The following is a 20,574-nucleotide window of genomic DNA, read 5'->3' as shown; positions in this document are numbered from 1 at the left end:
AGCTACACGTCCCTAATTTATAAATAATGGAGTAGAGGGAAGACAGCTGGTTAAGAACGCCCGTCGTCAACTGTATGGCTATAATCGTCAAACCGAATATAATGAAAACCTTTTTCATTATTGCACATTCGGGCTGGCATGGCCTGGTGGTTAAGGCGCTCGACTCGCAATCTGAAGATCACGAAATCGAAACGTGCCCGCCCTTTCAGCCGTGAGGGCGTTATATTGTAACGATCACTCTCACAGATCGTTGGTTAAGGAATAGCCCAAGTGTTGGCGGTGGGTGGTGTTGACTAGCTATCTTCCCTCCAGTCTTACACTGCTAAATTTGAGACGGCTAGCGCAGGTGGCCTTCTCGTAGCCTTGCACGAAATTCAATACAAAGCAAGCCAATCAGTGTTAGTATGGAAATAGTACTGTCGTTATGCACAGGACAGTTCAAAGACTGCCATTTCTTTTGTTTGATGGCCCGGCATGGCCTAGCGCGTAAGGCGTGCGACTCGTAATCCGAGGGTCGCGGGTTCGCGCCCGCGTCGCGCTAAACATGCTCGCCCTCCCAGCCGTGGGGGTGTATAATGTTACGGTCAATCCCACTATTCGTTGGTAAAAGAGTAGCCCAAGAGTTGGCGGTGGGTGGTGATGACTAGCTGCCTTCCCTCTAGTCTTACACTGCTAAATTAGGGACGGCTAGCACAGATAGCCCTCGAGTAGCTTTGTGCGAAATTTCCAAACAAACAAACAAATCTTTTGTTTGATATTTGTTATTGAGTACTTTTTAAGAGAATTATAAAAAACATATTACGGTGACTCGAAAGGTTACGTTTTCACAACACATTATTCGAACATCTTACTTCATAAACTGATCGATAGTTATAAGGCCCTAGTGTTAATTGAAAGCACTTCACCACCAACTATTTTTCTACCCATCCCATATTTGTAATTTTTAAGTTACTCTGTTGAGACAAGAAGCCTAACTCATCAGCGCTTATAACACCTTATTTAAAATAACAAATACGTGTTACACTGGCTTTTTATTTACTTTAAGCGTTCTGTTCGATTGTATGTGTTAAACAGTGTTAAGTCCAGATCTTTTTACCTGGGGTAGGGTGAAACCGTAGAGAATGATTTCAAGTTCGACAAAATGGTGAATATTGTATTCAGTACTCGGGTTACTTTATGTTTTACTAAGTATGTAAATAGTTTGTGGAGTGGCTTGTTGTAACAATAGAAATACTTATATAAAATTAAATATCGTTCTGCCAACAAAACTATATTCATACAGGGGTTTTTGATTAAATAGGTTTGGTTGTTTGGAATTAAGCAGAGTGCTACACAAGGGGCTATCTGTGATCTGTTCACCACGTGTATCGAAACTGTGGACGCTTTGAATATCATAGAAAACCACCACTGGAGACCGAATATAAAAAAGATATTCATTATGTAATTTCAAAATAGCGAAGAATGAAGTTGTGTGCGTTCTTGAATGATTTATATCGTAAATGTGTGCAAAAAAAAATTATTAGCCCATGAATGACAAATATATAATATGTTGTTGTTATTGTTAATTAAGTTGTTGTTTTGAATTAAGCACAAAGCTACACAATGTGCTATCTGTGCTACGCCCACCACGGGTATCGAAACCCGGATTTTAGCGTGTAAGTCCGCAGACATACCGCTGAGCCACTGGGGGGCTCTTAATTAAGAGTATAAAATAATAACATAAAATTGATATATGGGCCAATATACCCTTCACGTTATCTTGTGTGGGAAAACTCGTAAACCGGGAAACGTTGATACAGGTAATTTCTTTCCTTACATTTGACAGTAACGAGACATATCGACTAAAGTATGCTATAGGAAATAATGTATTAAGATTGAGAAACTAATCACATAGGAATAATGACAAGTTGAACGCACTGCGGTTCTGAAATATAAAAGATTCGTCCTGAAACTAATATCTTATTTATTAAAGGTGCACTAGAACGTTTTTGGTTCGTCAGCCCAGTTCTGGTACCATGAAATAGAACGGGCTACGATAAATTTATTACTTTTGTTTTAATTGGATACGCACACAGTAAATGAAGAACCGTCAACCTGCTGTTAGTCGCATGGTACAGTAATAACCTAGCTGTCTTCATTAACATAGCATAATTTTAGAACATTGTCTCAAGTTGGATAATACGCCGGATACGATGTGGTTTATAATTATTAAGTTACTACTAAAAATAGTAACTAAGCAACAATAATGTTTGATTAATGATTTAATCGAAGTGTTGCAAGGCAGCAACTTGTATTATGGTATACGTTTCTAGGCGTTTAAATTTGAAATAATTAACACGATATGCTAATATTAAAGACAATTCTTAATAAGTCCAAACAGGCCCGGCATGGCTAGGTGGGTAGTCGTTCGACTCGTAATCTAAGGGTCGCGGGTTCTAATCTTCGTCGCACCAAACATGCTCGTCCTTTCAGGCGTGGAAGCGTTATAATGTGACGGTCAATCCCACTATTCTAAGAGTTGACAGTGGGTGGTGATGACTAGTTGCCTTCCCTCTACTCTTACACTGCTAAATTAGGGACGGCTAGCGCAGATATCCCTTGTGTAGCTTTGCGCGAAATTCAAAACAAACAATAAGTCCTAACATGCGAATTTTGAATTTCTTATTAAAGAGTTTTTCATGGTTCATTAACTAAACACCAAAACATCTGAAACCTGACATAAGGTTTAGGAAAACGTTTATTTATTGTAAAGGCAAAGTTGCACAATAGGCTATCTGTCTTGAATAAGCCACAGGGATTGAACCTAGAATGTTAGTATTATAGGTCATAAAGTTTACCAGGGTATTATCGGAGGCCAAAATTATCAATTAGTGCGCTTTCGCATACTTATTTGATTTAATTAATAATTTGTTTAAATACTAATAAATTCTTCATTAATTAATAATCTGTTTAAATACTAATAAATTCTTCCTTAATTAATAATTTGTTTAAATAGTAATAAATTCTTCTTTAATTAATAATTTGCTTAAATGCTAATAAATTCTTCCTTAATTGATAATTTGTTTAAATACTAATAAATTCTTCTTTAATTGATAATTTGTTTCAATACTAATAAATTCTCGGACATTTTGTTACAGTAATTATTGGTTAAATATATTCTGTTTTTTTTCTGCCGTCATTATTCCGGAGGTCGCTATTTGAAGGAACAACTGACTGTACTTTTGGTCGCATTTGCTGATGGAAAACTAGATAAACCATGGGTAACAGGTAAAAGTGAAAATCCGCACTGTTTCAAAAATTTAAAGAAGAATCAACTTCCTGTGGAATAGAAAGCTAATAATAAAGTGTGGATGACAATTGTTATATTAGAGGAATTTTTGAACAAATTAAACAAAAGAATGGAACAACAAAATAGGTTGTTCTTGTTTTGAATTTCGCGCAAAGCTACTCAAGGGCTATCTGCTCTAGCCGTCCCTAATTTAGCAGTGTAAGACTAGTCATCGCCACCACTCTTGGGCTACACTTTTACCAACGAATAGTGGGATTGACTGTCACATTATAACGCCCCATGGCTGAAAGGGCGAGCAGGTTTGGTGCGACCGGGATTCGAAACCGTGACCCTCGGATTTCGAGTTAAACGCCTTAACACGCTTGGCCATGTCGGGCCCGAGGAAAATAGAAATATTCTACTTTTCATAGATAATGCATCTTGTCACCCAAAAGTTCAAGTTTCAACTGATGTTCGTTTAGTCGTTTTACGTCCATGTACAACATGAGTTCTACAGTCACTAGATAATGGAATCATACAATGTATAAAATCGAAATACAGAAAATTGATGCTTCAGCATATTATTGTAAACATGGACGACTGTAAGAGAGCATCTGAAATGACCATGAAAATGGACGTGTTAAATGCAATTGCATATTTAAGTCATTCAATCAAATGCGTAAAAGATAAGTGCGTAATAAAGTGCTTTCAAAACTGTGGATTTATTCTTGATAATGGCGGAAATTGTGGAGAAGGTGTTTGTTATGACGATTCTAGTGAAATCCAAACTCTGATTGAGAAGATTGATGCAGATGATTCTGTAAACGCGGAAAGTTTTGTGAACGTTGACAAGAATGTTTTAACAGAAACTTATAAAATTGATTTAAAATCTATAATAGAATCACAAGACGGTAACAGTGTGAGAGATTCAGAAGATGAACAAAATGAAAATGATAGTGAGGAATATAGAAATTCATACTTCATTTCAAGTTTTAAGTTTGATTAACGCTATCAAATTGTATGCAAAAATGAAGGGGAAATGAACTTCATGAAAAGACCGTAGAATTAATGTTCTATTTTAACCCCATGAGAAAGCCTATTAAAAAAACGAAACAGTTAAAATTAGACACTTTGTTCAAATACATTTGATTAAGATTTTGTGTAATTGTGTATATTTTGAATGTCTGTTTTATTCTTATTCTAATAAATATAACATTACCAGTATGATAAATTTTCACAAACGTCTTATTTCCCTTGAGTCAAACAAATATAACGTTCCGCTAAATATATATATATAATTAAAGAAATACATGCTTACTATGTTTAAACCAGAAAACCTGCTTAAACTGGAAATTTTAGTCAGTCCTATGCTGTTCCGTCTTAGACAGGTTTTACTGTAATTAAAAATGAAAGTCAGCTATACACATATACTGTTTAATTAGATGAATATTAAAAATTAGAGATATAAAACAATTAAAAATAACTGATCGTTGTTTAATAATCTGCTCTTTGTTCTCTGAAATGCACCATTATGGTAATTACTTAGTCAGTATAAAACCAAACCTGAAACAATGGCACAGGTTCCTTAGTGTAGGAGGCCCGGCTTGGGCAGGTGGTTAGGGTGTTCGACTCGTAATATGAGGGGTCATTGGTTCGAATCTCCGTCACACCAAATATGCTCGCCCTTTCAGCCGTGGAGACGTTATAATGTTACGGTCAATCCCACTGTTCGTTGGTAAAAGAATAGTCAAAGAGTTGGCGGTAGGTGGTGATGACAAACTGCCTTACCTCTAGTGTTACTCTACTAAATTAGGGACAGCTAGCGCAGATAGCCTTCGTGTAGCTTTACGCAGAATTCAAAAACAAATGACAAACTTATTAATTTGATAGTTCAATATATCTGTTTTACACCCCTATTAAACGTCGATAAGAACTGATTCCGGTTGGAAAATTCTACTATCGTAGTCAAGAATTTAGGAGAAATATTAAATGTTGTGTGGTGTTATTCGTATGATTTTGCTGTTCTTTTACGCTAATGTACATTTTGCACTTCTGGATAACGTTAAGCGGTTGCAAGTGCAGCTCCTGTTTTTCTGGATATGGGAAAACATGTTCAATGACTGAATTGAAAAACTCAGGATTTATTATTACGGCTACGTCTGTTCTCGCTACACAACAAAAGACTAAGCTTAGTTACATTGTTCACGGGTTTACGTGATGATTTGAATATGCAAAATCGAGTTTTATACGTGTCGGTTTGAGATAAGCGTGGCTTATTTTATAGATTGCTATGTACCATGAAGTTGGTTTCGAATTAAGGTCAGAAAATATCATTTGATGGAGAAAACACGCGATTCTATTTAAGCTGTTGAGCAGAAGAAACAGTTTTGAATCACTTCAAGCAAATCGTGTTTTTACCTTACAATGTGCACATTTATAGGCGACGTTATTCCGGGTTTGTTTCAGTGTATTGTAAAACTGTTTTAAGGTAAGTTTGCAGGTCCTTCTTAATCACGTAATGAAACATTCCAAGAAGTTTTAGACCAAACGTTTGTCTTTAAATGTTTGTGTGTAAAACACACCATTTTCAAAATATCAGAATATCTACATTAAATGTTTTTTGTTTTGTTTTGCAAAATCGTTTGGTCTGAAAAAAAAAAAGAAAGAAAAGTGGTCTTGGAAATGTAAAACAAGAAGTTTCAGGAAATTAAGCTTTTGGTCGGATGTGTAGGGGGCGCTGGACTCGTAATTTGTAGGTCGCGGGTTTGAATACCCCATAACACTATACATGTTCTCTGTTTCAGCCTTGGGGGCGTTATAATATGATAATCAACCCACTATTCGTTGGTAAAAGAGTAGCTCAGTAGTTGGCGGCGTGGTGGTGACTCGCTGCCTTTCCTCTAGTCTTATATTGCTCAGTTAGGGACGGCTAGCGCATATAGCCCTCGTGTAGCTTTGGGGTGAAATTCCAAACAAACATCAGTGTTGAGTCATAGTTAATAAATAAATACAATAATCTAGAGGACGGTTTCACGAAAATACTCGTCTGGAATATTAAGTTTTATAATCAGACTCCAAGCTTTAACGTTACTGACAAGTAATTACATTTTAACATTAAGATATTACACATATCAACTTTGCTTCTTTGGAAATGTATTCCATCAGTGTTAAGCACAAAGCAATACTATGGGCTATCTGTGCTTTGCCCACTACTGGTATCGAAACGCGGATTCTGGCGTTGTAAGTCCTCAGACATTCTGCTGTGCAGGGGAGGGTGCAGGGTTCTTAGTTTATACAACAAAGCATTTATGAGAATTTACTGTATTGTACAGTGTTCGCACCATGTGGGTTGTTTATTTGTACTTAAGCACAAAGATGCACAAGAAGCTAGTGTGTGCATGCTTTGCCTACTACGGGTTCGAAACCCGGTCTCTAACGTTGTAAATCGGAAGATATACTGTTGTTCCACTAAGGAGGATTTCAAAACATATTGCACAGTTCTTTCTTCCTTCAGTTTTAAAATTGGACTTTAAATCTTTTAAAGAAAATCTTATCACTTCTGGATTATTGGCAAAAAAACACAATAAAACGTAGGCAAATAAATACAAATGCTGGAACTGGCGTAGCCAATAGTGTGTGTGTTTTCTTACAACAAATCCACATCGGGCTATCTGCTGAGTCCTCCGAGGGAAATCGAACTCCTGATTTTAGTGTTGTAAAACCGTAGACCTTACATGTAGCGCTGAACCAGCGGGGTACGAGCCAATGTTTAGTGTTGCCGGATTATAAATTCTAATGGTGATGTTTTACGTCCCCTTTTCCTTAAAACACGCTCCGCACTTTGAAACAGTGGGTGCTCTGTAAGTGTCAGATAAAAGTACCCCAAGAGTTAGCGGAAGGTGATTTGACGAGCTGCATTTCCTTTTATTCACGGCGCGAAAATTATAAAACAAATAAACCTAAAACAATACCTAAAATTTGTTTTATATACTGAAGGCAGATTCTTTTTTTTAAATTTATTTTTTACCTAACGTCAGTAAAGTTTCTCTTGGGTCAGCGGTAAGTTTACGGACTTACCACGCTAAAATTTGGGATTCGATTGTCTACAATGGACAAAATGCAAATATCCCATAGTACAGCTCTTTACAAAAAAAGGTTCCCTGGAAGGGAACAGGAGTAAAGCTTCAGATTTAAAATATTAAAATCAGGGGTTCGATTCCCTTCGGTGGACATCGCAGATAGCCCGAAGCGGCTTTGATATAGGAAAACATATTCACACACATACAGACAAAGAACAAACAAAAAACGCCACTAACAATACAAGTACAACTTTAAGAAGCTACGAATTGACTGGAATTCAGCACAAACCCACACAATAGGCTATCGGTGCTATGCTACTAGGAGGCAAATTTACGAAGACTTAAGACTTAGTTCATACTATATAAATCTTTAAAGTTCAACCTTTAACCTCTATAAAAGTTCGACAACTCTCAATTTGTTAGCAGTAGTGGTTTACTTTATGAGATATGATACACGTTCTTATCACGTGACTTAAGATTAGTGTTTACAGCCATCACACGACATTCAGTAAAATCACCTTCAACAAAACGATGATCGGTAATAAATAATGCTGATTTTATTGTATTGAGGGCCTGATGGTTGAAAGCGCTTGACACGCAATCTGCGTTACTGAACGCGTTTGCCATTTCAGCCGTGGGGTCGTTATAACGTGAAGTTCCTTCTCGCTACTGGTTGGTAAAAGAGTAGTCTAAGAGTTGGTGGTGGGTGGTATTGATTAGTTTCTTTTTATGTAGTCTATTGCTGCTAAATCAGGAACGGCTAGTGCCGGTAGCTTTCGAATTCGGGAAATTCAAAATAATCGAACAACTTATCACATTAAAATTAAAAAATCTTTTCAAGGAGAAGCTCATTTACTCACGTCTATTGTTTGTTTTGAATATCGTGCAAAGCTACACGACGGCTATCTGCGCTAATCGTCTCTCATTTAGCAGCGTAAGATTAGAGGGAAGGCAGTTATTCATCATCACCCACTGCCAACTTTTGTGGTACTCTTTTACCAATGAATAGTAGCATTGACCGTTACATTATAACGCCCCCATAGCTGAAAGGGCTAGCATGTTTGGTGCGACGGGGATTCGAACCTGTGACCCTCAGATGACGAGTCTAGCGCCTTAACCACCTGGCCATGCCAGGCCAGGCCCACATCTGCTGCATTACTCGTCTAGATGTGTATGTCTGTATCGCTCACTGTACATTGTGTTCCTGAGGGTAAAGGAAATCGAACTGTTACTGAATTTCTGAAAGCAACTTGATGTTTTTATCTCATGCGAATCTAACTTCAACTGCGAGTACTGCGATTCTTCTGTTGGTTTGTTTAGAAATAAGCACAAACTTCCATAATGAAGTATTTGTGCTCTACCCACCGGAGTGAGTTTGCAGACGTGCCGCTGTGCCACTGGAGAGTCGTTCCATTTGCCAAGAATAAATATCTTTCAATAAACCAAATGAAATCCATTGAGGGCGTGATTTGAAAAGTTGATCAATAACAAATTATATAGTTGAATTTACATGAAAATATTAAGAAACTTTTATGTAAAAATGCTATTACAGATTTGTTGTAAAAGAGTGGGTAGATTTTTACAGTTACTTCGTTTAATTAGTAATATATATGTTTGTTTTACATTTTCCTGTAAGAGTTGACATAACTAAAACTAAACGAACAAACACTTAATCTTAATCATCAAAAACAATTGAAATTTCGTTCGATAAGTTGGACCCTTGACCAGCATGGCCAGATATTTCTCACGTCAGTCGCCACTGACGCCTTAATTCATTTAAAAATCATAACCTGAGGGTTGCGTGCTCGAATCCCCGTCACACCAAACATGCTCGCCCTACAACCGTGGGGACGTTATAAATGACGGTTAATCCCACTATTCGTTGGTAAGAGAGTATCACAAAAGTTGGCGGTGGGCGGTGATGAATAACTGCCTTCCCTCTAGTCTTACGTTGCTAAATCAAGGACGGCTAGCGTAGATAGGTCTCGTGTAGCTTTGCGAGAAATTCAAGATAAACAAACGAATAGAGGGAAGAACAGTCTCGTAATGTTTTAGAGTTCAAAACCGGACGAGTAATTTATTCCAGCATGTAGATTGTACAAAAGATGGAAGTGGAAAACTACGTTAATTTCAACGCTTTACTTGAATTGTGCGTTATTGCTGGTTCAAGCGATCAATAGGCCAGTGTAAAAGGAACGGTCACGAACATTAAGATTTGGAAAGGTCTTAATGCGAAATTGAAGAGATAAGTTAACAGCGAGAACGGAAACAACAGCATTATTAATTAATATGTCGTCATCGTATGACGCAATTTCTCCGTAGTTGGAATGGCGAATTCCATCGTCGACTGGGAACCTTCCAAGGAACAATGAATTCCTCATAAACAATTCGATAATCTCCACAGAGTGGAGCGAGCTTAACAAAGGATAGATTTAGGCGTTAAGCGTTTCTGTGCAAGCTATTATGATGTTAGCCATAACTTGTATTTGTGTTGAATCATAATAATTTCGGCTTCGTATCTGCTTAATCCAAAGGGAAGTTCATAGTTTTCCGTTTTATAAATATATTATAAACCTTTATTTCAAAGCGTATTTCGCATTTTCCTGAGCGCTCTTCTCCATTTTGGTCTCCATGGCATTCGCGAGCTTTGATAAACATACGTGCACAAAGTGAGATACTCGTGAACCGAAGTGAATAAAACATAAAGAACATGTGCATATGTATAGTACACAGATATATATTGAACTTCCAAATAAACATAAATATGACCCATAAAAATGTTATTAAACGTGTTATAAGTGTAAATTTAAATGTATGCGAAAACCTAAAATTTAGGCCTAGCAAGTAGATCGATGAAAGCGTTATAAATAAAATATAAGCATGGTCTTTAATCTGCTGTTTATAACTTAAACTTTTGTCACTTTCTAAGCCTAAATATATTACTTCCACTTCCGTTTGCCGAGGCGGTGGGTGTGTATGACTAGCTGCCTTCCTTCTAGTCTTATGCTGCTAAATTAGGGACGGCTAGCGCAGATAGCTCTCGAGTATCTTTGTGCGAAATTCAAAACAAACCAAACCGTTTGTCAACATTTTCAGCTATTATCATTTATACGTCTATTATTATGAACACGTTTGTTTGTTTTAGAATTAAGCACAAAGGGCTATCTGTGCTCTGTTCATCACGGGCATCGAAACTCGGATTTTAGCTGTGTGAGTCCTTAGACATACCACTGGAGGGCGTATTATGAATATATAATTTAAGATTCGTTTAAATTAAAAGTATATATATATTTCTTCTTAATTATAGTAATCGATACATACAATTTATTTAACTGGCATAAGATATTATTTTAAAGCTAAACTATTTTGGTACAATTTATATTTAATACGAGTTTGTTCATTAATAAAAAGTGTATAATTATAGTGGCATATTGACCAGATTACCATAATTTATTATTTATGGATGTCTTTATCCATCGTGTTGAGGTTTATTATAAAACTTCGCGAATTGTACATACGCCCTTCTTTCTTAAATAATTTTTAAACACCGTGTAGGTAAGCCTAGATTTCTTACTTTCACGAGGAATAACAACACCATATTTGTAATTGAACATATAGCAGAGATTTAAACAAAATTTACTGGGTAGTAGATTACTGTAATGTTTTGATTTATATTCCTTTTAAATTCGTTGAAAATAATACACTTCTTGTGCACGGTCAAAATAAGGGGAGATATGTGCGACAGGACTGTTGAAATGGACGCTAGGAAACTTTCCTCCTTATGGAAAGTAATCAGAGAGTGGTGCTTTAGATAAGATAGCATTGGTCCTGTTTTGGCCCGGCATGGCTAGGTGGTTAAGGCACTCGACTCCTAACCAAGGGTCGTGGGTTCGAATCCCCGTCACACCAAACGCGCTTGCCCTTTCAGCCGTGGGGGTGTTATAAAGTGACTATCAATCCAACTATTTGTTGGTAAAAGAGTAGCCCAAGAGTTGGCGGTGGGCGGTGATGACGAGCTACCTTCCCTGTAGTATTAAACTACTAAATTAGGGACGGCTAGCGCAGATTGCCCTCGTGTAGCTTTACGTGAAATTCAAAAACAAACAAACAAGCTCTTGTGTTAATAAAAATTAAGCTGCGCGGCTATCAATCAGGTGCACGGTTGTCAGATGGATCATGACTGAACGTGATGACATGGACTGTAAGTTGTAGTGAACCTCCAAAACTGTTTTAATATAATGTATCAAATTTCTTTATTTCACTTATGATGTAAACCAGTTTGTAATACTCTTAGGATCACTGAATCCGTTCTGTTTTAAGAGTAAATAAAAACAAAATTAAGGGTAAAAAATATTTTAATTTCTTGTTCTTGACATTTGCATGTGTTGAAGCTTACAGAGTACATAATTTTTCACGTGCTTCAAGACAAGCGCACTTTTATTGACGTTACAACAGAAGAAATTGCAACGTTAAGCGTCCATAATGTGAAGTCATTTTGGTGTCTACCGACTGACTCACAGACAAGACATTGTCCCCCGCTAGAACAGCGGTAAGTCTACGGATTTATAACGCTAAAATATGGGGTTCGATTCCCTCAGCAGATAGCCCGATGCGGCTTTGCTAAAAAAGAAAACACAAACACAGACAAGACGTTACTGTACAATATTGGGAGTGGATAAAACATATAATTCCTTCAAATGGCTTTCGGATCCCTTCGTGAAAATAATATTAAAAGTTCCATATAATTATTTTGGTTTTCACATATTTTCTGTCTGTGTTGTTTTATAATGAAGCTTTTTAGGGCTAAGGAAACTGATTAATATTGCGTTTGAGTGTATAAATTTTATTATTTCATTACCAAATATGAAACAGAAATGTATAAAACTAGAGCTTCGTACCAATATTTTACGTGTGAAAAATATTATTGACGAGGTCTTGCCAACAATACCCAAATATATCAATTGGGCATGCGCCATGGGTGTCAAAAGTACGTTTAAAATAGTCAAGACATTGAAGCTTTTAATTAATCAGACTTTTATAAAATTTTAATCAAATATATCCAACAATTTGTAATTTTAATCGCTTTGGTTAAGCCTAAAATACTACTACAACAATCCATGCATCATTACAACTACGCACGTTTTACCATAGTTTTAAAACCCACCTTCGTACAGATAATTATGCTCGAATGTTGAATTTTTTTGCAGTCTATTTTGTCCTAAATTACTTAAGCCTTAATTATTTACATACTGAATATTAGTTATGTATTGTTTAAATTCTTCCAACTGAAGTTACACAAAATTAGTTGTATCAATGTTTGGCTTTTTTTCTTTGGTGAACTCGTCTTTCGTACGTTTGTTTGTTTTTATCCAAAGCTATAGTAGTCTATCAAGCATGTACATGGATAACTGAAACACACATTGTTAAAAAATGAACGAATGATCGCACAGCCATCAAATTGCCTGGTTAAATTCTGATAGCATTTACACTTCACATCCAAAATATTTAAGTGACACTTAAATAAACGGAACATTTAACAAACACAGTGGTTATTTTATATTTAACTTCAACGAGATTTAATTTACACTTAAAACTATTAATTAAGATTTACGCAAAACTTCATAGTCCAATTGTTTGTTTGTTTGTTTTTGGAATTTCGCACAAAGCTACTCGAGGGCTATCTGTGCTAGCCGTCCCTAATTTAGCAGTGTAAGACTAGAGGGAAGGCAGCTAGTCATCACCACCCACCGCCAACTCTTGGGCTACTCTTTTACCAACGAATAGTGGGATTGATCGTCACATTATAACGCCCCCACGGCTGGGAGGGCGAGCATGTTTGACGCGACTCGGGCGCGAACCCGCGACCCTCAGATTACGAAGCGCACGCCTTAACGCGCTAGGCCATGCCAGGCCTGGGACATAGTCCAATCAGAGTTACATTTTCCTTGTAGTGACGTCAGGTTATCCCAAGATTTTCTTGTTGTATACACAAACCCATATATTTAAAGTTGTGTGGGCACAGGGGAAAATAATTTTTGTGGGCCTTTTATCTCATGTAATTTTTATATAGAATAAAAATATCATTGGGCCCCCATTAAGGTCATGGACCCTGGGGCTGAGCCCCCTCTACCACAAATAGAACAGGCGTCAAGTAACAGATAAAATAATTTCTATTATAAGTCAATGCGTAAATTATACAGTTGAGGATATATACACCATTGGAAATTAGACGATTGGAATGTATAACGTTTTGTTGGTTTCGAAGAATTCTGATAAATCTCTTTGTTTTACTCAATTAACCAGAACACCAAGAGCTGTACATCAGTATCACTCCATTAACCAAAAGACCAAGCGTTGCACACCAGTGGTACTCAATAAACACCAAGAGTTACATACCAGTGATACTCCGTAACTACCAAGCGTTGCACAACAGTGGTACTTATTAAACATCAAGCGCTGCACATTAGTGGTACTCAATAAACACCAAGAGTTACCAGTGATACTCCGTAAACACCAAGAGTTACATACCAGTAACACTCAATGAACACCAAGCGTTGCACGCCAATGGTACTCAATAAACGCAAAGCGTTATACACCAGTGGTACTCAATATACACAAAGCATTGCACTCCAGTGATACTCCATAAACACCAAGAGTTACATTCAAGTGATACTTCATAAACACCAGGCGTTGTACACCAGTGGTTACATACCAGTGATACTCCATAAACACCAAGTGTTGTACACCAGTGATACTCCATAAACACCAAGCGTTGTACGCTAGTGGTACTTAATAAACACTAAGCGTTGCACACCAGTAGTACTCAATAAACACCAAGCGTTGTACACCAGTGGCACTTAATAAACGCCAAGAATTACATACCAGTGGTTGTCAATAAACACCAAGCGTTACATACCAATGATACTACATAAACACCAAGCGTTGTACACCAGTGGTACTCAATAAACACCAAGCGTTATACACAAATGATACTCCATAAACGCCAAGAGTTACATACCAGTGGTACTCAATAAACTTTAAGAGTTACATACAAGTGGTACTCAATAAACACAAAGTGTTGCATATCAGTGATACTCCATAAATTCCAAGCGTTGTACGCGAGTGGTACTCAACAAACACCAAGAGTTACATTCAATTGGTACTCCATAAACGCTAAGAATTACGTGCCACTGGTACTCGGTAAACTCCAAGAGGTACACATCAGAATCACTCCATCGATCAGAACAGCAAGACGTGCACCACTGGCACTCCGTCAATCGGAGCACCAACAGCTATCTATACACAAGTCAAGAACACAAGAAAAGCATAGTGTTTATACGGCTCGAAATGACGAATTTATATCTTATTTTCAGTTAGAATTACATTAGTTCATTCTGGTCGATGTGAAAACTATATCTTACACTCTTTATCTATAGTGTGCTTTCTGTGGTATATATATTTTAGATTCTTTTGTTAAGACGGGAATTTTAATAAAATATGGAAAGGCCATTTCTACCGTCTTTTTATTGTTTATTATAGTGTGTTAGACAAATAAAAAAATTAATGTATTTATTTCTATTCAGTATCTCTAAATACATGTTACTAAATAATCTATCTTGCTGTTATCGTCTTAACTTTACACGTGACTGTAAAAAGTCAACTTTAAACTTTAATAAAATTCTATGTTACCGAAACATGTTTTAGAAACTTACAGGGCACCGGAAACTTTCGAAGCTAAATTAAGCTTACGGAATATACGTAAAAGATATTCATCAAAACAACTCAATTCTAAAAATGTCTCAAGCGATGATAATATATTAAGGATTCGTAACCAATATCTTTTTATAACTATAGGAGAAGACACTTATTTATTATTAATACTAACAAATGTACACGAATCTCAAGTATAATTAATTTTTTGTCCTTGCAGGAAATGTGTATTTTAAAAACCTCAGAGACAACAAGTTATTTGTTGTGCTGGGAACTAACTCCTCCTTGGTACCTTTTCATATTCCCACAAAATTAATTTATAATATGGATTGACTGTTTGAAGTTAAGCACAAAACTACACAATGAGCTATCTGTGCTCTGTCCACTACGGGTCTCGAAACCCGGCTTTTAGCGGCGTAAGTCTGTAGACATACTGCTGTGCAACTGTGGACAATTTATGATGTAATAATTCGTACTTGCACTTAAAGACTGCCAGAAGTCATTTGTATTTACATAAAGGGAAGCTTCGATTAGTAGATGATTATATAAAAAAATAAAAGTTTTTATTTAAGTGTTGTTTTGTTGTTTTTTTCACATCTTCACTGATTTCTAGAATTTAGTTTTACCTGGCGTACAAATGTTGTTTATGGACCACTAGTTTAAATGTGAAACAAAACTACGTTTAACACCTGTTTTCCATTGTTTCATCAGAAAACGCTGTCAGTCATATAAAGTACATTTAACACCTGTTTTCCGTGGTTTGATCAGAAAACTCCGTCAGTCACATAAAGTACGTTTAACACCTGTTTTCCGTGGTTTGATCAGAAAACTCCGTCAGTCACATAAACTACGTTTAACACTTGTTTTCCGTGGTTTGATCAGAAAACTCCGTCAGTCACATAAAGTACGTTTAACACCTGTTTTTCGTGGTTTGATCAGAAAACTTCGTCAGTCACATAAACTACGTTTAACACTTGTTTTCCGTGGTTTGATCAGAAAACTCCGTCAGTCACATAAACTACGTTTAACACCTGTTTTTCGTGGTTTGATCAGAAAACTTCGTCAGTCACATAAAGTACGTTTAACAATTGTTTTCCGTGGTTTGATCAGAAAACTCCGTCAGTCACATAAAGTACGTTTAACACCTGTTTTTCGTGGTTTCAACAGAAAACTCCGTCAGTCACATCCCCCTGATTTTTAATTTTTGACTTTGTTTAGTTTGTGTGTTTTTGTAATGGAGCTATTTGGAGCTAATTGAAACGCAATTAATTTTAAAGGATTTTCTCAAATCTGACCTAAATATGAATCTGTTATCCTGTTATTGTCGTAAAAAAACAACCTCGACCGATATACCACCGCTGTTTTAAAAGAACGTAAAATAATTTATAGGAATAAAAGAGATAACAGTTTGTTCGGTTAGATTTTGTGGTACTTACTAAATCATATTAAACATTATTTAGGCAGAATAATTTGTAATTTGAGCTTCTTAAAATCAATATAATATCTAATCTTGTAAGATTATGATCAGTCGGTAAAATCACGTTTGTTTGTTTTTTTAAATAATTAACTTGGAAAGAAGTTTTGCCTCCAACTCGTGTGGTTTTTATACGTTCCACTTATTCAAGGCTCCAGTGTTGGAATAAATACGTTATGAAATTAAAACCTTTCAAAACACAAAAAACAATGAAGAAAGCTCACAGGCTATTTATTTAATCATAATATCGGAAGCTCTCGATTTTTAATTTCTTTTGAGATTCACGCAAAGCCACTTGAGGCCAATCTGCGCTAGCTGCCCATAATTTAAACTAGATGTATTGTTTTGTTTGCTTTTTGAATTTCGCGCAAAGCTACAAGAAGGAAGGCAGCTAGTCATCACCACCCACCGCCAACTCTTGGGCTACTCTTTTACCAACGAATAGTGGAATTGACCAAGCATTGTAACGCCCCCACGGCTAAAGGGCGAGCATGTTTGGTGCGACGGGGATTCGAACCCGCGATCCTCAAATTACTTGGCCATGTCGGGCCGTAAACTAGATGGAAGTGAAGTCAACACCACTCACCGCCACTTTTTGTCTACTCTTTACCAACGAATACAAGGATTGCCCGTGACCTTATAATGTACCCATGGCTGAAAGGGCGAGCACGTTTGTTAATGAGATTTGATTCCATTACACACAGATTGTGGGTCAAGCACCCTAATGATCAGGCCGTGACAAACAACAATGTAGGAACCTTCACAAATATAATACAACTATTTTTGTTTGCGTAATGAAAACAACAACAAACAAACGTTAACACACGACTACCAAAGGCCCAGATCTCCGACATCCCATTCTGAATAAACATATTTCTAGCTGCATAAGACTGTTTCCGTTCTGACGTACCCGTGACCTTGCATAAATAATTATGTACATAAAACTTACCATTATAGCTCACAAGGGGAACTGTTTGTGTAAAACTAGTTTTTAAGGGTAACATATTAGATTTGTAAGTTTGAACAAAGTTAAAGAAAGACGAATAATTCTGAGTAGTAATCAATACATCCATTGCTTATTTAGAAAGAATTACTTTTAACTTGAGACTGAGAAATTAGTGGATATACTTAGTCCGTTTACCATTAGATATTTATTTACTTATCTTGGTTCACTTCTGAAGATAAGTGTCGTAATGAAAAAAAAAAGTTGTTTTCAATTACTCTAAACGTATATTTATTTATCTGAAGATTGAAAGATCTCACACTTTTCGACTGATAGCTTATCCAATGCTGTCTTTACCCAATGCTGTCTTTACGAGATTCTGATGTCATAATTGTTTGTTTTTTTCGGAAGTTTGTAAATTAAAGTTGGAAGTGAAATCAATTACCACCGACGGGTTTAATTATGGATTTTTAATGAAGCAGTAAAGAACAGTTTTACTTTTTGTAAAACAGCTAAATTTTGTCACGAATGAACAATTACATACAGTATTAAACATTTTCCTTTGATGATAATGTTCGAAACCACAGCTGGTAAATACACTTATTAACTTTGCTAGTGCTGCCACCTCTCGCCTTTGTTAGACTACAAAAGCAGTATTATCCAGTTATAAGTGGTCATTTACTGATACAGGTTTTTCAGAACCCAGAAGATTAACCCCTGGTTTAAAGCTAGTTCCATTCATACATTTCCGAAAGCTTTTATAATTATAACATGTTAAAAAAAAAGAAACAGGAAACAGCAGTACAACATTTTAAATGATGTACTGCAGGGCCCGGCATGGCCTAGCGCGTAAGGCGTGCGACTCGTAATCCGAGGGTCGCGGGTTCGCGCCCGCGTCGCGCTAAACATGCTCACCCTCCCAGCCGTGGGGGTGTATAATGTGACGGTCAATCCCACTATTCGTTGGTAAAGAGTAGCCCAAGAGTTGGCGGTGGGTGGTGATGACTAGCTGCCTTCCCTCTAGTCTTACACTGCTAAATTAGGGACGGCTAGCACAGATAGCCCTCGAGTAGCTTTGTGCGAAATTTCCAAACAAACAAACAAACAAAACAAATGTACTGCAGACCGTGAGCTGGAATTGTGTCATCGATCATGATAGACCTTTTAGACGTGGGGGTTATAATGTTACGATCCATCCCACTATTCTTTAGACTCAAAGTTGGTTGCGGGTGATGTTGACTAGTTGCTTTCCCTCTTCTAAATTAAGGATAGTTAGCGCGGATAGCTTAGCGAGTAGTTCATCAAGAAACAAACCTTTCACTTCATCATATCACTTCCAGGTATCTAGAAAATCATTGGGGAGAGGACAATATATTCCTTTTCATTTACCTTGTATATTAAGCCATAGGCCGTTAAAAAGACAGGTGTTTCTAAATTTTACATTTTCTAGCTCTGTAATGTTTCTTTGCTTACCTTTAAGTCACTCATTATTTGATAAATCAAAGTTTTTATTTCAGCAAAAATTTTCTTTTTCGATAAATTTGTAGAAATAAAGTAAGTTATTTAGGCTTACAACACCCTTTTACAGCAGAAAATAGGTTATATTCGTTGAAAAGTGCCCCCCCTCTAGTACAACGGTATGTCTTCGGATTTACAACGCTACAATCAGGGGTTCGATTCTCCTCGGTGGGCTGAGCAGATAGCCCGATGTGGCTTTGCTATAAGAAAAACAAACAAACAATCGTTGAAAAGCGACGCCATAGTTCGATGAACTACCTGTATGCAACAGATTTTAAATCGACTTCGTAAATCGGGTGTGTTCTTTGCGCATGATCGAACGTTATTTCATGTGGATAGTCTTACCGTTCTACCACATTATTATTCTGTATTTTACTTTCAAATCTAAGCTGGAGATAATAATTATCTCTTCTAACCTGAAGTGTAGAATAAATAACTATACTTACACATCATGAAAAAAAACACACCATGTTCTTTTGTTAATAAACTTAACGACGAATAAATACTCTTATAAGAAAATAACTTTCTAAAATATCTCAAGGCTGAATAAATAAGCTCATTTTGAGAGACTTATAATTCCCTAGGAACAGTTCATTATGACATAAAGTAACTTACTGATGTAACATAGTAGCAGGAGTTAACCGTTTCGTGCATAGTTTAAAACTCCATTACTTGAATGCTATGCAAATACCGTGACCACCTGAGACCCATAGTTTTGACCGTTGTATGCCCTAATCATCTCTCCGCCACTAGAATACTGAACGTATAACTTGATCACATGACACACGTACTTTCGGATTCTCGACGGTTTAATCATCTTAGCTAAATCGATTAAAGAGGATACTACGAAATGAAACCGTGCATTGCGTTCCATCAACAAAGTCCACATAAAATCAACTTCTACACCTAAATACTTAGATGACGTTGAAGTAGCTAACGTAATTTCATTTTACAGCTCGAAACTGACAACTAATTATCACGTGTCTTTTAAACCCAATGGGATCTGCATGTTTTAACATTAAAACTAAACCATAAAACTTTTGTGAAAAAAAAACTTCACAGTTTCAGTAGTTTCATTGAATGTGAAAAAAAAAAAAAATAAACTGTATCTCTCTATGAGTTTCCTAGTCATTTTTTTACACGTTGCTTTTAGTTTAATATCACTTCTCTCAGTGAAATACATGAACAGATGTCACTCAAGGCACATCATTTTATACGTTAATCAAGTGACAATAGTAGTTCTGTTTGTTTAAACATTTACCAACTGATAGTTCTCTTCTCTGTTTCATCAAACATTAGTCAACTGATGGTTCTCTTCTCTGTTTCATCAAACATTTACCAACTGATGGTTCTCTTCTCTGTTTCATCAAACATTAGTCAACTGATGGTTCTCTTCTCTGTTTCATCAAACATTAGTCAACTGATGGTTCTCTTCTCTGTTTCATCAAACATTAGTCAACTGATGGTTCTCTTCTCTGTTTCATCAAACATTAGTCGACTGACGGTTCTCTTCCCCTTTTACAAACATTAGTCGACTGACGGTTCTTCTCTACTATATATGTAAAAACGACTGGTATGGGTA

The sequence above is a fragment of the Tachypleus tridentatus genome, chromosome 3, assembly GCF_004210375.1.
Source record: "Tachypleus tridentatus isolate NWPU-2018 chromosome 3, ASM421037v1, whole genome shotgun sequence".
Classification (NCBI taxonomy): domain Eukaryota; kingdom Metazoa; phylum Arthropoda; class Merostomata; order Xiphosura; family Limulidae; genus Tachypleus; species Tachypleus tridentatus.
Note: the sequence above shows the minus strand (reverse complement) of the source record.